The sequence below is a fragment of the Halichoerus grypus genome, chromosome 14 (assembly GCF_964656455.1).
Source record: "Halichoerus grypus chromosome 14, mHalGry1.hap1.1, whole genome shotgun sequence".
Lineage (NCBI taxonomy): Eukaryota > Metazoa > Chordata > Mammalia > Carnivora > Phocidae > Halichoerus > Halichoerus grypus.
In genome coordinates this window covers 75,430,871-75,446,075 of record NC_135725.1, presented here as the reverse complement: position 1 = coordinate 75,446,075, position 15,205 = coordinate 75,430,871, and the positions used below count along the sequence as shown (strand labels likewise).

The 15,205-nt window shown below is 40.4% G+C and overlaps 1 protein-coding gene across 1 annotated transcript in view; it reads right to left on the bottom strand.

Annotated features, from left to right (window-relative positions):
• TMEM268 (transmembrane protein 268) overlaps positions 1–15,205 on the bottom strand; it is a 288,999-nt gene that overhangs the window by 88,089 nt on the left and 185,705 nt on the right. The gene's annotated exons all lie outside the window — the stretch shown is intronic.

Here is a 15,205-nt window from a genome sequence, read left to right as displayed (position 1 = left end):
GCATATCTTCCTATACAGCTCCCACTCCTTATTGCCATTTTTCTATATAGCAGAAATACTCTTTGAAAATTATAACTAGTACTCTAACTCTACTGAGTCATCCTCTGCAGGTGAGGCTAGACCCCTCTGTGGTCACAACTCATGAGCTGGAGCTTTGGAATCTAAAAAGCTCTTTCCATCTTTCCTAGAACTTCTGCGCTCTGTACATCCATTCCACACACAAGTCCTGAGGGCCAGTGCGGTGCCAGGCCCCCATGCCATGTGCTGGTTTTTCCAAAGCATTCTGGGGCTTCCCTGGATCCAGTTCTCTCCCTGGAGAGCAAATGGAAAATACCAGAGTGCAGGAAGGATGAGCACAACCCCAGACGGAAAATTCTCCCCGAAGATCAAATGTCTGTATTTCTTGGTGTCTATCCCCCACCTTTCTCTTCACAATCCATGCTGTCTCCCTGGATGGCTTACTCAACTTCCTCTTGGCTTTGTGGCATCTTCTTGCCAATGACTACATAATCTTTATCTCCAGCTTTGATTGCTTCTGAAATTCAACCCCATATTTTTAGTAGCCACTGGGCTCTACACATGAGTTCTTTCTGAGATCTTGCAATGGAAGATTGGCACTCCACACCTAAGGTAGTGACTTTCAAGTTTGTTGTTTTTGTTTTTGTTTTTTTACCATGGCTCAGAGGAAGAAATGCTTTACTTTGCAAACAAAGACATGTACACACACACACACACACACACACACACAAAACCCTAAGACAAAGGTTACATTAAGTAATACTTACTACTTATGACTAAGAAAAAAATCTTGTCGTGACCACCTGAATTGATTTTTATGATGTTGTCATGAGTCACAACCCACAGTCTGCAAAGTACTGTTCTAGCTTGACTTTCCCTGCTCCAGAAGTTGGAAGGCTCAAAATATACTTTCCTAATTCTCTGGCAGCTTGAGTTCTAGAAGTGTGTAGTCCAAGATGGACAAGATTTTACCCTGTTGTCCACTCTGCTGGCAAGCCCAGCTATGGAGGTGTTTGATTTTTCTGCAGGTGCATTTGCAGAAGCTTCAGTGTTCAGATACTAGGTTGGTAGGTGCGGTGAGTCTGGTTAGGGACAGGAGCATCCATTCTGCTGACATGATCTGTTGCAGATTCACAATGGTTCTAGATCTGACAGCAGTATCGGCTTCCTGATTATGGTGGTTTCCTGTTTGAAACAGTGGTGTCGTGGGCTCTAAAAGAGCAGCTTCCTGATTGCAAGATCATTGAAGAGAGAGCAGCTACTCTAGCACCCCCATTGTGAGGGGTAGCATTAGAGGTTGCTCCTGAAAGCTCAACCTGGATTCTGTTTTCTCAGCCCTCTCGGCAAGTTCATAAGCCACCTAATATACTGTGATAAGTGCCTTCCTGCTAACAAGCTGGAGTGACATCTGTTCTCTGCAAACGATCCCTGATGAATACAATCTTAACATGTAAAACTGACTTCACAGGACTCATCCCAAACTTGTCACTATTCCTATGTTCTAAATCTCAAGGACACTCTGAGTCTTCATGACCCTTATTTCTTAATTCCCATCCAGTCAACATCTGTCCAGTTCATCCAATTCTCTTGTGCCCACCAGCACCATGTCACCTGCGTTACCCTTGTCACCTCCTAACTCACATCCTGGCTCCTGTCTTACCCCTTACAAATCCCATCCCTAGATGGCACCATCATTCTGGGTACTGATAACAATAATGGCCACTTATCAAGCTCTTACATGTTCTGCACTTCTCACGTACTTACCCACTCAGTCATTTAAACTTAAACAGCCCTGGGAGGCAAGTATTGTACTCCCCACATTGCAGACCGTGACATTGCGACTCCTAGACGTTGAGTAGTAGGGCCAACATCACACAGCCAGTGGGTAGTAGAGCTGGAATTCAAGCCCTCGGTATGTGAACATCCCCACTCCAGCATTCCATTCTCCAACCACTATTGACCCAGCCTTCCTAAAATCTAAGCTCTCTCCCTCCCCATCAAGATCTTTCCTTCTTCTCTCGCTTCATGCCACTTCCCACCTTGTGCTTGATACTCAAATAACATTGAACTCCTCCCAGTTCCTCAAACCTTCCATGCTCAGCCTTGCCACCTGGTGTTTGCAGGTGTTCTTCCTTCTGCCTGGAATATTCATTTCACTCTCTTTGCCTGGCTACCTCCTGTCATTGCTTTGATTTCCTTAAAGAAGTCTTCCTGACTCTTCTGGCCTCACTTAATTCCCTGCTGTCTTCTTCCCCATTTGTCCCATCCTTTAGTGCATGATGCTCTTCATTCTGGCTCTCTCTATACTTCCTCACCAGCATTCAAACTCCTGGAAGGCAGGAATCCTATCAGTCTTACTCAGCACTGGGTCCTCACAGCCCAACACAGCTCCTGGGACATAATAGCTGTTCAATAACTATTTCCTAAATGAATAATAAAAAAAATCTCTTTAAACACAGGCCACATTCTAGAGCAAAGATACCAAATAAGCCATCCAAAAGAGAAAAAAAAAGGACTATGAAATCTTTAAAAAGTATGGAAATGTGAATTGATAGCCACCTTTTTTCTTAGAAATGTTTTTCAGCATTCAGGAGAATAAGACAGCTATTAAAGAAAGGAGAAATTTCCAGATGCCAGAACCCATCTGTGCCATCTGAGAATTTGGAAGGGAAAAAAACCAAACCCTCACTTGGTTATTGAACCCCCTCTATGAGCTCGGTGTAGTATATTTACTATATAATCCATCTCCTTCTTGTCCCTATGAGACAGCTCTATGCAGTTCTAATCATTTTGTAGGTGGGTATACTCTCCCTAGAGTTTAAATTCAATTTTGATGCACCTTAGAATCAACTGAAAGACTTTTTAATGCCTGGTCCTCAGCGCACCACCCAGACCAATTAAATTAGAATCTCTGGGGATAGAGCCCAGGCATCAGAATTATTTTAAGCTCCCCAACTTTAAGTTCAAGAGTCAGTGGTTTATGTCCTCATTATCTGTACTGTGTCCTGAACCCAGCAGCCCTGGCATCACCAGAGAGCTTGCTAAAAATGCAGAATCTCACATCTACCCAGACCTACTGAAACAAAATCGGCATTTTGATAAGATCGACAAGATGGAGATTCATGGACACCTAACAGTTTGAGGGCTGCTGGTTCAGATGATTTTCCCTAGTAAGTGTAGATTTCTCTGAATCCATTATGCTTCCCTGTTTCCTCCCAGGTAGCTTTGGGAAATGGATTCTCCCTCCCTTTCTGCTTTTTATGCAAATATAAGGGTCTAGACACTACCAAAAGCGTCATTAAGTCACCATGATGGTATCCTTTTGTAATTATCGCTGCATTTTTTAAAAATTGCTTTTGGTCCAGTTCTTTCCCTTGGGTATCTTGGGCAAGAGCTGGAGCAAGACTGTAACCAGTATGTTGAAAGCTTGGGATGTAGTCCAGAGTAGGGGATGTACTTTCCCCATGGCCAAGGAAAGAGAGAACCAAGTCTGGGGGCGGCGGATGGAAACGGATGGTTTGAAAACCTGAGTTTGAATCTTAGCTCAGGCACTGATTAACATGAGGATCTTGATGAGTCACAGACACTCTCTAAATTTCCTCAACTGTAAAATAAGCATAATCCTTTCCAAAGCTGTGGGAAGTACATACAATAAGCTTGAAAAGTATACAAATGTGAAGGCTTTTACTATGTTTCGTCTCTGCAAAGGCTTTTCACTGTGGGAAAGGAGCAGGGAAAAGCTCAAGGGCAAATATGAGAAGAATGATGTTTCCTCAAACTCACCGAAGCCAGCACCATCTGCATCTGGAAAAACCAGCCATTGGATGAACAAAGGTGTTCATGAGACAAATGCCCAATGAATGCTTTCATACTTTAGGGAAAACTAGCCTGGATAAGCCTACTAAACATTTGGGAGAAATGGAGTACTGGGGGTCTCCTCCCTGCATCTCCCTCACAGCAACACTATTGATGCATTGGAGTGTTGGGGGTTGGGTGTCTTTTTTTCCACTTAGAGTGGAGTGTCTGGAAACAAGAATCCTGTCTGAGCCCCAGCACCCAGATCAGAGTCTGGCATAGAGTCAGCATTCAGGAAATGTGTAGATTCCCTTGCAGCGAGGCAAGGTATCTGTTAAACTAGTATCTGTTTAACTATCTGTTAAACTAGTTAAGAACATGCTGTTAAACTAGTATCTGTTAAACTAGTTAAGGGTATCTGTTAAACTAGTTAAGAACATGCTGAATTGGAGTCTGATTCACCTTCGTCAACAAAAAGCTCTGAGGGAAAACCAGCTGAAGTATTTCATCATTCCATTCCCACTGCTGGGGGCACAGAGAACATAACTGCTGTGACCTTTCTGAGTTTGCCTTCCGCTCTCGCAACTAGTTTCATTTTAACAGCTAGCCTGGTGCACTCAGCATCAGGCGCAGAAGTAGTCAAGGGAAGAAAGGCCATGACCTGTCATGGGATTGACACATCAAAATGAGGAAAAAGCAAGAAAATGCTTAAGGAAACTTAATTCCTACTGCCAAAATTACTTTCATACACTCAAATACACAGCCCTCAACTGAATCTGACCTTTTCATTATTGCTCCTTCATCAATTCTGGTGTGTTTACTTAAATAGCTTTATATTACATAAATATATATCATTGCTAACTCTGACTGAGGGCTTCCTTACCAGGTTCCAGGCATCATACTGGAAGCCTTCAATACTGTTGTCTATTTCATCCTCAACACCGTTTTCTGAGATCAAGATTGCCATTCCCATGTTAGATGAGGAAACAGAGACTCAGAGAAATGCATAAGCATGTCTAAGTAGCTCAGAGGCCAGGATGTAAATGCCCACGGTCTGACTTCAGAGTCACATCCCTAACGACATTGCACTGCTCCCTCTGAAGCCACTTGACTCTGCACATGCTGATCCCTCTGTCTGCCTGGTCCTTGCCCTCCCTTCTCTGTTTGGTTAACCTGACCCCATTCATAAAATCTCAACTCAGACCTTATTTCCCAAGAATCATTCCCTGACTAAGTTAGGCATCCAATTTCTGCCTTGACATCCTCTCTTCTATCTAAACACTTACCGCCCTGTACCAAAATTGTTTGATTGTAAGAACAGTGTTTACACGTAGTTCATTTTCTGCCAATATCTACAAAATAAAGTGATTCTTGCTTCCAAATTATTTTAGTTTGATCCTGCACCATTCACACCCTACTCTGGATACTGGACAGGATCTTACTTTTTGGAGGCCAGCAACTCTCCAACCCTGAGTCTTCACACCGGCTGCTCCAGAAATACTGGTTGCTTGTCCTCTTGGTCACTGGCCCCACTAGTTAGAAAATCATGAACTTGATGGTACCAATCACTAGAGGCCTAACTCCACATAGCTAAGAAACACCTCACTCCCCAGTGAGATTCATTTAAGCCTTTCTGTGACTTAGAATCTTGGCCCAACTCTTCTTGGCCCCAGAGAGAGAAAGAAGTGTGAGCACCCCCAACCCAAAGTGCCAACTCATTTCCTGCCCAGAATTAACCACTTCCCAAAATGAGTGACTGTGTGAACATCAATTCCTTTCAGGGGAACCCCCCACTCCCACCAGGCTGTCATCTTACCCTATGACCCCAACCTGACAATCACCCAACAGCCTGATACTGGTACCCTTCCCAAAATTTATGTGACTCATTCTTACCTACTACCACCTTGTTGTTCTAGGACAGTTCTTGACACACAGCGGGCATTTGATATATATTTGTTGAATAAATGAATGATTGAGTGAATACCATCTTAGATGTCGGCATAGTATTTGAGAGTTTACAAAACAATTATTTCAAGTGACATGAGAGAACTAAGCTATGCACTCAGCTGGTAAGGGGCAAGGCTGGGATCCTCTGGCATTATGACTTCTTGTCCAGACTATACTATGTTTTGGAGTCAGCAAACTATAACCTCTGGGGCGTCTGCATGTTTGTGTAAATAAGGTTTTATTGGAACACAACTGTGTCCATTCATGTACTTACAGTCTAGGGCTGCTTTTGTGCTATGACGACTACAAGTAATTGTGCCAGAAAGCTGGACAGCCCCATAGCTTGCAAAGCCTAAAATGTTTACTATTTGGTCCTTTATAGAAAATGTTTGTGGACTCTGCTATATATTCCTGATGGTTCCATATATGTTCAGATATATACACTTACATACCATACATCTTAAACTCACCCACAAAGAGAACCATTTGGCCACTGCCTTTACCTGAACCTCTCAAGAGGGGAGAGGGGAATGTGAAGTGTTTTGGAATCATGTAGAGACCATGTCTGTAAGTGCCAAGTAAGAGGTTCTATGGACAAATGCATGGGCTTTGACCATGGTAGTATCCATCTTAACAATATGAAGAAGTGACACGCTAAAAGAAGGTCTTAGAGTCAAGTCCACCAAAAGCAATGAGAAGGGATCACTTCCAATAAGTAGGGACAGAAGAACCATGAAAAACAGAATAATTTTAAAATCATAACTTGGACTTCCAGGAAATTCCTGCACACCATTATAATGACCCAATGCAGTCTAGTTGTACATAATACAGTAGCTGACACTGAAACAGGGTTCTTGTATTATTATATTATTATTATTGTTATATCTTGATGACTAAAGCTGCCAGGAGCTTTCTAATATTAGAAGCTTAAATTAACCTTTGAGAACAAAAGGGTTTTTGTTTTGTTTTGTTTTGTTTTTAGAAAAAAAAAAAAACCATGAGAGACTCTTGACTCTGGGAAACAAACTGAGGGTTGCAGAAGGGGAGGTGGGTAGGGAGATAAGGTAACGGGGTGATGGGCATTAAGGAGGGCACATGATGTGATGAGCACTGGGTGTTATACACAGCTGATGAATCATTGAACACTACATCAGAAACTAATGATGTACGATATGTTGGCTAATTGAATATAAATTAAAAGAAAACATTAATTGACCTTTCACTTACACAAAACAAAGTAAAGATCATGTTTTAAATAAAAGTAGTTTGAGATGTGAGGAGCTGAGCTTCTTTATAATAATGAAAGTATTTTTAATGAAGATGTATCTTTCTAAGTTATGGATTCAGAATGTACTGCTCCAAGACAATTGTCTGCTCTTAGATTTGTCTGTTTTTCTTCCATCAGCCCCCCAGGGGAACTTGGAATCAGAGGCAAGATGATAACTGAAGGGTCTTCCATTTACATTAGTAACGGGGACTTAAGTGAACTCTCCTTGAATTATGGAATCCTCTTTATGGCTATTTTCTAGCCTGAATAATCTAGACTTCCAGAAGTATACTATCAGGCATGGGATCCTATGCAAACATGAGTGAAACCTAATACCGTGGATGGCCGAACACTGTTAAGTTCCCCAAAAGACAAGGTACCATTATTCTTCTTCTTTGAATCACAAAGTAGGTACTTATGAAAAATTTGTTGATTTGAATAGAAACTAAAATCACCTATAAAAAAACTTGTTATATTGAATTTTTCCCTTTCAGTTCAATATCTTTCCAACTGAAGATGTTCTATCCAAATACTCATTAAATGAGCTCTACGTGCATATATTTTTAAAATAATTAACTCCAGGCTCCTTTTAAATAAAAGATTAACAAGAATAACATTCTGTTTGAGAAGACATGGTATAGGGAAAAATTGCAAAAGACTGAAATTTAGAGAGAGTACTGACTCTTTAGAGAGAGTTCATGAATTCAGATTATTTTAAGCTTTCATTGTCTCTGAGATATTTTACCACCCTAAAATTGTAGAAAATTGATAGTAATACAAATAATTCTCATCCATAAAGATGCAAATTGTGTCCCATGCACTGTAACTGATTATCATTCTGTGGATATTGACAACTTTTGCAAGTTTTTCATCTATTTGTAACCCTCTCCCCCACCCAGGAGCATCTATTAGCATCTTCAGAGAAACTTATTTGATAAACATTGGTCTATACCCCTTTCTGCAATTAATTCAACAATGCCAGATACACACACACACACACACACACACACGATTACAGTACAGATTTATAGTATTCTAGTGGTTCAGCTACTTTTAAGTAATATTTTTGTTGAAGAAAAATGATTATTTTGGCATTTTAATCTAAATATTGAAATATGGAAGAAAGCTCAATGTTGCACTAAAAAGGAGTATTACTAAGCCCATCTTACTGATATAGAGAAATTGAGACTCAGAGATGAAAATCACCTAGCTAATAAATAAATGGAAAAACCAGGACTCCAATCCAGATTTTCAGGAAACAAATTAGTTTTTATTCTATTTCTTGAAAGCTTTCTTCAGCTCTTTCTCTGAATACTTAAAGAAAGTAAAATCTCTGCATATTAGAGACACAGCCATGATACCCAAAATATCACCACTTCAACAAAGATCAGGCCAATTTCAGAATATTTCAGAGATAGAGCTAGAAAAAAAAATCCCAGTACTATGATTTTGCTGTGCTATTGCAGACAGTAAATTTGATTAGCACAAAGGAAATTCGAGAAAAGTACAAGACTCAGATTTGCTTTTATAGAGCTTAAAAACTAATTTGGAAAATACGCTGTATGTACCCAAAACATCCTGATTAAAGTATAAAATGATATATTGAGAAGCCCAACAAATGCAATAAAACCAGCTAATAATAATAAGAGCTAACATATAATAAGAGCTTACTCTGAACCAGGCATTAGTGTTAGTGTTTTACGTTCAAATAACCCTTTTCATCTTCACGGGTATCCAATGAGGGTGGTCCTGTTACTAGCTCCCACTTAAAGATATGGAAACGAAGCTCTGAGAGGTTCATTTACTTAAGTCCTGTCCTGGAATGTCCAACTAAGGGATGGAACACCTGTGATAACTGTGATTTGGCTTTGCAGAGCCTCACCCATGGGCAATAAGAGGACAAGTCAGTGGTGCATACTCAGTGGTGAAATAGTAAACATTTGTCCACTGGTTGTTAACAAGGCAAAGAGGCCCATTATTGCCACTTCTACTGCAATACTGAACTGGAGTCCTAGCCAGAGCAATAAGGGAAGAATAAAATAAGGGAAGAAAAAAAATTTTTAATGTCTTTAAATGTTATTATTAAAATGTTTTGATAATATATGAAAGACACAACCATAAAAGAATGATAAATTGGCATTCATCTAAGTTAAGAACATCTGCTATTGAAAAGAAACCATTATGAAATTGAATAGAAAAGCCACAAATATTTGGGAAGATGCTTGCTATATATATATGACAAAGGATTCACATCCACAATATCTAAAAACTTCCATAAGTCAACTAAAAAAACAAATCAGTCTACTTTTTAAATGGGCAAAAGAATGGAACAGGACTTCAGAAAGGAGAATATCTGTATGGCCAATAAGGATATGAAAGGTGTTTGATATCATTAACAGTCAGAGAAATGGAAATTAAAACCACCATGAGATACCACTACACATGCACCAGAATTGCTAAAATTAGGATGATGGACGATATCAAGTATTGGTGATGATGTGAAGCAACTGGAAATCTGATTCCAGAGGGGGAGTGAAAGGGGTAAAATCACTTTGGAAAATTATTGGGCAATATCTATGAAAGCTAAACATATGTTTGTCCTATGATCCAACCATTCTATTCCTAGGCATAGTCAGTCCTAAGAGAATTAAGGTCATATAGTATGTCCAGAAAAAGACAGGTATATGAATGCATCAGCTTTATTTGTAATAGTCCCAAAGCAAAAATAACTCAAATTTCCTTCAACAGACTGATGGATAATTAAATAGTGGTATACTTATACAATGTGATCCTAGGCATCAACGAAGGAAAGAAAAGCTACTGCCACACAAATAATATGAATGAACCTCAAAGACATTACATTAAGCAAAAAGAAGCCAGGCACGAAAGAGTACATTTCATTTGATTGCATTTGATGAATGGAATGCATTCATGTATGATTGCATTTACGTAATGTTCAGATTTGGTGAACTAATCTGTGTGGATAGAAGACAAAATAGAGTTTGTGGGGAGGAGGGGTGAGTATTAATTGATTGGGTATGAAAGAAACTTCTGGGGACATGAAAATATTCTAAATCTGTTCTGAGTGATGGTTAGACAGGTCATATATATCTATGAAAACTCATCAAAGTGTTCAATTAAAATTTAGGCATTTTTACCACAAGGGAAAATTTTAATTAAATTTAGAAATATTTGTAAAAAGAGGAAAAGAAAAAACCCCACCTACTGTCATTTCAACCCCATCCCTAAAGATAACTCTAGTAATTATTTTGTGTGTATTCTTCTTCCTATGCTTATACATTCTTATCTTTCTTTCTCTCTACTCATCTATTTACCTGCCATATTTCATCACACTCAAATCTCTTGATTTCAGAGACATGAAAAATATGAAAATTTAAGTCTTCGAATTGGTGATATACATGTAAACATACATATCCACATAGATACAGAAACACATTTATATATATCTAACACATATGCATTTTCTTTGACAAAAATGCAATCATGCCAAACATATTGGTCTGCAATTTACTTCTTTTGCTTAAGAATATAGCAAAGACATTCCTTCACAGAAGCAGATCTGTCCTTGCTGTCATTGTTCTCTATTCTTTTAAATGACCATCTAGTATTTCTTTGTAAAAAGGTAGTTTTCCAAACCATTTCTCCATTGATGAATACCTTGTTTGTGGCTTTCACTATTTCAACAGACCTGCCATCAACATCCCTGAAAAATACATCACTATGTACTTAAAATACAGTGAGAATTTTTTGAAGATTTTATTTATTTAGTTAGTTATTTGAGAGAGAGAGAGAGAGAGCATGAGTGGGGGAAGGGGCAGAGGTAAAAGCAGACTCCCCACTGAGCAGGGAGCCAGCCATGGGGCTTGATCCTGGACTCCAGGATCATGACCTGAGCCAAAGGCAGACGCTTAACTGACTGAGCCACCCAGGCGCCCCATATAGATTAGATTCCTGAAAGTGGAATTTAATGTCAATGGATATGGGCATTTAAGATTTTAAGATGTCATAAATTATCATTCACAAATTTTAAACCAATTCACCTCCACCCAATAGTATAGAGTGGTGCCCACCTCCCTCACTTACACCAAGCCATGAATACAACCAATCTGTATTATTTTTGCTAATCTAAGAGGGATTATATGACCTTTCACTGACATTTTATTTGGCATTTAAAAATAGCTTAGTGATATATCTATGCTAATACGAACTAGACTCTAGAAATATTACTGTATTAATGAAACATGCTTAAGCATAAACTACTGACCATGCTATAGAGAAGGCTTCTGTTTTGAAAAGCAGTTGGGATTGGATAAGGTTTTCTATGGGAATTCATTGCCCTAAGAGTATCTGTCCTGTCATTAGCCTTTGCTGAGGAACATAGTTCTTAGTAGCTTCTTAAGCACAGGAAGCCACATTCTGTACCCTAGTCATTGCCATTTGGCTTTAGGGGATTTGACTAGGGACAGGCTACCCCTTATTGAGCCTACAGAATGGTTGGTTACCCATGGTTAGCAAGTTTGGCTGGGTATACATCTCTATGCTGCTGTGTACATCTCCTAATCTCACTCAATCCCTCCCCAACAAACCCTTCCACTACAACCCTCTAAAAATCCTACTCTGGGGTCAGCAAATATCCGTAAATCTCAACTTTTCTTGGTAAGTTCTTTTTGCCTTTTTGCCTTAGCTGAAATCAGGCTGTTCTCTGAGACATCATTTCTCCTATAGCCTCTTGAATGGAAGGTGCTTTGTTCTCTGCTACCCCACACCATCCGAGTCTTAAGATGGGGTAGGTGTCCTCCTTGTTCCCCATTTCTTCTTCCACACCTTTCCTCCCCCTCATTCTTATAAAACACTCAGGCTCTGATTAACTCACACCTCCTTGTTGTTATTATCTACTGACCTCCTAATCACTCCCTTAACCCTTAAAGACCTGAGACCCTGACTGTTTTCCCCTTCACACCGATTCCTGTATCATTTTCACTGGTCTCAACATCCATATATGAACCTATCCAGCACTTTGGTCTCCTACACTCCTTCACCTTTTCCTCCCCTCTATCTAGGCTACCCACTGCCATGGTCACGTCCTGGATTTTCCCACCAACAGAAACTATATCATATGTAAAATACCAATGGATACACCCCACACCCTGACCACCCCATCCCATCATTCCAAATCACATGCTCCACAACAGCCCCCCTCCCCCCACCACAATTCTTTGACCTTATCCTTCAATCCCTACCATTTTCTCACCACCCTTTAGTCTCTCCTGACTTCCCTTCTCGCCCATCCTAGATTGCATGAGCATTTGTTTTAATTACGTCATGGCAAATCTTCTCAACTTCCTTTCCCATAGCCCCCTCCACTATTCTGGCCTGCACACACGAGCCATCCCTCTCTCTGTGGTGTCCCCAAGCAGCTGTATGTTGCCAGAGAAAACAATCACAAAACTGAGCTGACAGGGTTCACATTAATGTAACAGTCCCAGTATCAGTGGTCTTTCACAATGGCCCAGAGGGCTGACCATCTTTCTCTCACATGGTAACTTTCCCACTCACTGAGGTGAATAATTTCTCTCTCTTCATGCCTCCCACACCTCCTCCTCCATCCACAGTTTCCTCTGATGACCTTGCCTCATACTTAGTTGAGAAAAATACAAATTACCAGAAGCAAACTCCCTCAACTTCTCACCACCCATGCTCAATCCTACAGTATTCATGATCATTTTCTCCTTCTTTTAGCCTACCATGATGGAGGAGGTGTTCTCAAGTCTACTAAAGGCCAGCCCTCTTCTTGGGCTCTGAATTCCATCCTATGGCTTCTCTCTCAGCTTCCATAATACCACCAATCACCTAGGTTTTTTCTCCCACTTCACTGGAGCATTTTATTCAGTCACCTGGTTGGATTCTCCTCACCTTCCTGAACTTATCATTCTTCAGAAGCTCTTTCTCATCTCCTTCTATAGTCCTTGCCTCCGTTATGTCTTCTGTGACATGGCTAGAAGTGCCATCTATATGCTATGACTACTAAATTTATATCTCCACTCCAGGTAACTCCTCTGAGATCCACTCTTACAAATTCAACTGACTAGTTAACTGATTCTCCCTGATATTTCAAATATAAAATGTACCAAACTCCTTCACATCTTCTATTCCTCAACCCACCCCCCATTCTCTAGACTTCTTCAGAGTTATCCCATCAACTCAATTGCTCAAACAAAAAATCACCCTTTCACTAATATCTAACATCCAAGCAACCAATAAGTGGCTTGTGCTACCCACTAATCCCCTAGTGAGTGCTTACGTTTTTCTTCATCTCTACTGTCAGCACTGTAATACAAGCCATCATTCTCACCTGGATTACTAGAATAGGCTCCTGCCAGTTCTCACCTCTTCCTTGCTGCCTCCTTCCCACCTCTGATGCATCCTCCACCCATGAGAAAGGATCTTTTTAAGATAAAAATTGGATCTGGGATGCCTGAGTGGCTCAGTCGGTTAAGCATCCAACTCTTGATTTTGGCTCAGGTCATGATCTCAGTTGTGAGATGGAGGCCTGCTTCTGGCTCCATGCTAGGCATGGAGCCTGCTTAAGGTTCTCTCTCTCCCTCTCCCTTTACCCCTCCCCACCTCCCTCTCTAAAAAAAAAAAATAATAATAATAATAATAAAATAAAAATTGGATCATGTTGGCTTATTGGTCTCTTTCTCTCTCTTTCTCTCTCCCTCTCTCTCTCTCTCTCTCTCTCACACACACACACACATACTTTAGGACCCACCACTAGCTCATTAAATTTGGAAACTCCAGGACCTAGCTCAATACTGGCACTTAACAGGAGGATTTTAAATAATGGTTAGATGAATCAACGAAGTGGAGCTATCAAGGAATTCTGTGATCATCTGAAATCCAGGCACAGTGAGCTGAGAAATTTATAACAGAACCAGAAACCAATGCGCACATGTAAAGGAAGGTAAAATCACAGCCAAGAAGTAGTAAACAATATGAAAACTAGAATTAGAAAGTGTTTGGCATAGTGCCTGACCCTTAACAGGCATGATTATGATTAAAGAAAAATTTGTACATGGTAGCTGAAACAGCAGCAGTGGTCAAGTGCTGTTCTGGGAAGGTCCTGACCTTTCCGGTACTTTCGTGATGAGCCAATATTTTAGGAGTCAGCTGCGTAACTGAGATTCTGTTCTTCATGATTCCTATGCATGTCCCTACAGCAGGCTGAGGGATCTCCTGAGTTTCCTGAATTTGGGTTATCTATCCAAGTAGTACTCTAATATTGAGTATCTCCTGAGTTGACCTGGGAATGTCTCTGTTCTTACAACTGGAAAAATAACACACTGATAGAGTCTATATGGTCCCTTCCAGAGTGACTGTTCTGTCTTGTTCATAACTCTGTCCCTGGGGCCAACACACAGCAGGAGCCTGGAAAGCATATGTTGAAATGAATTCAACTGACCAGAAAGCTCCAAGGAATTGATTAATTCTGGATTTTTGCATGATTTTCCCCTTTCTCTTAAAATAAAAGAGGGAATAAATTCTGGCCAAGTTTATTTTATAGTTAATGAAGCTTTAACTGCAATGTATCCAAATGTGAAGTCACTAGTAGAGTCTTCCTTGGACGGACAACCCAAACTCCAGGAAACTCTTAATGGGACACATAGTCAGGACTACCCCCTACATGCGACTGCATGCTGTACCATGACAAGAGGACTCTTCTAGCAGGAACCCATGATACCCATCACATACTAGAAAAGCTGACCTGCCCAAAGTGCCTCTCATTGCTACCTTCTGAAAGAGGCCTTAAACAATCACCTATTGTTGTTGTCTTCTAAAGGAGGAGACTGAAGTTCCTAAAACTCAATCAAGATATGCCAACCAAATCAAGGCAAATGTAATGATTTGGGCTTTTCAATTCTCTCACCTCCAAATGTCTATCCTATAACCTGTGGACTTTCAATCACGTAGCTGCATGTTTTATGGGACCAGTGTGATGACCTGGAAGCAGCATGGGCATTAGAACCAGAATTCCAATCACACATTTACTATTACTATTACATCTCCCACTCTTTCTCATTCTCCTTTCCCCCTCCTTCTTCTTTCCCCCTTCTTCTCCTTTTCTCCTCCTCCTCCTCCTTCTTCCTCTTCTTCTTC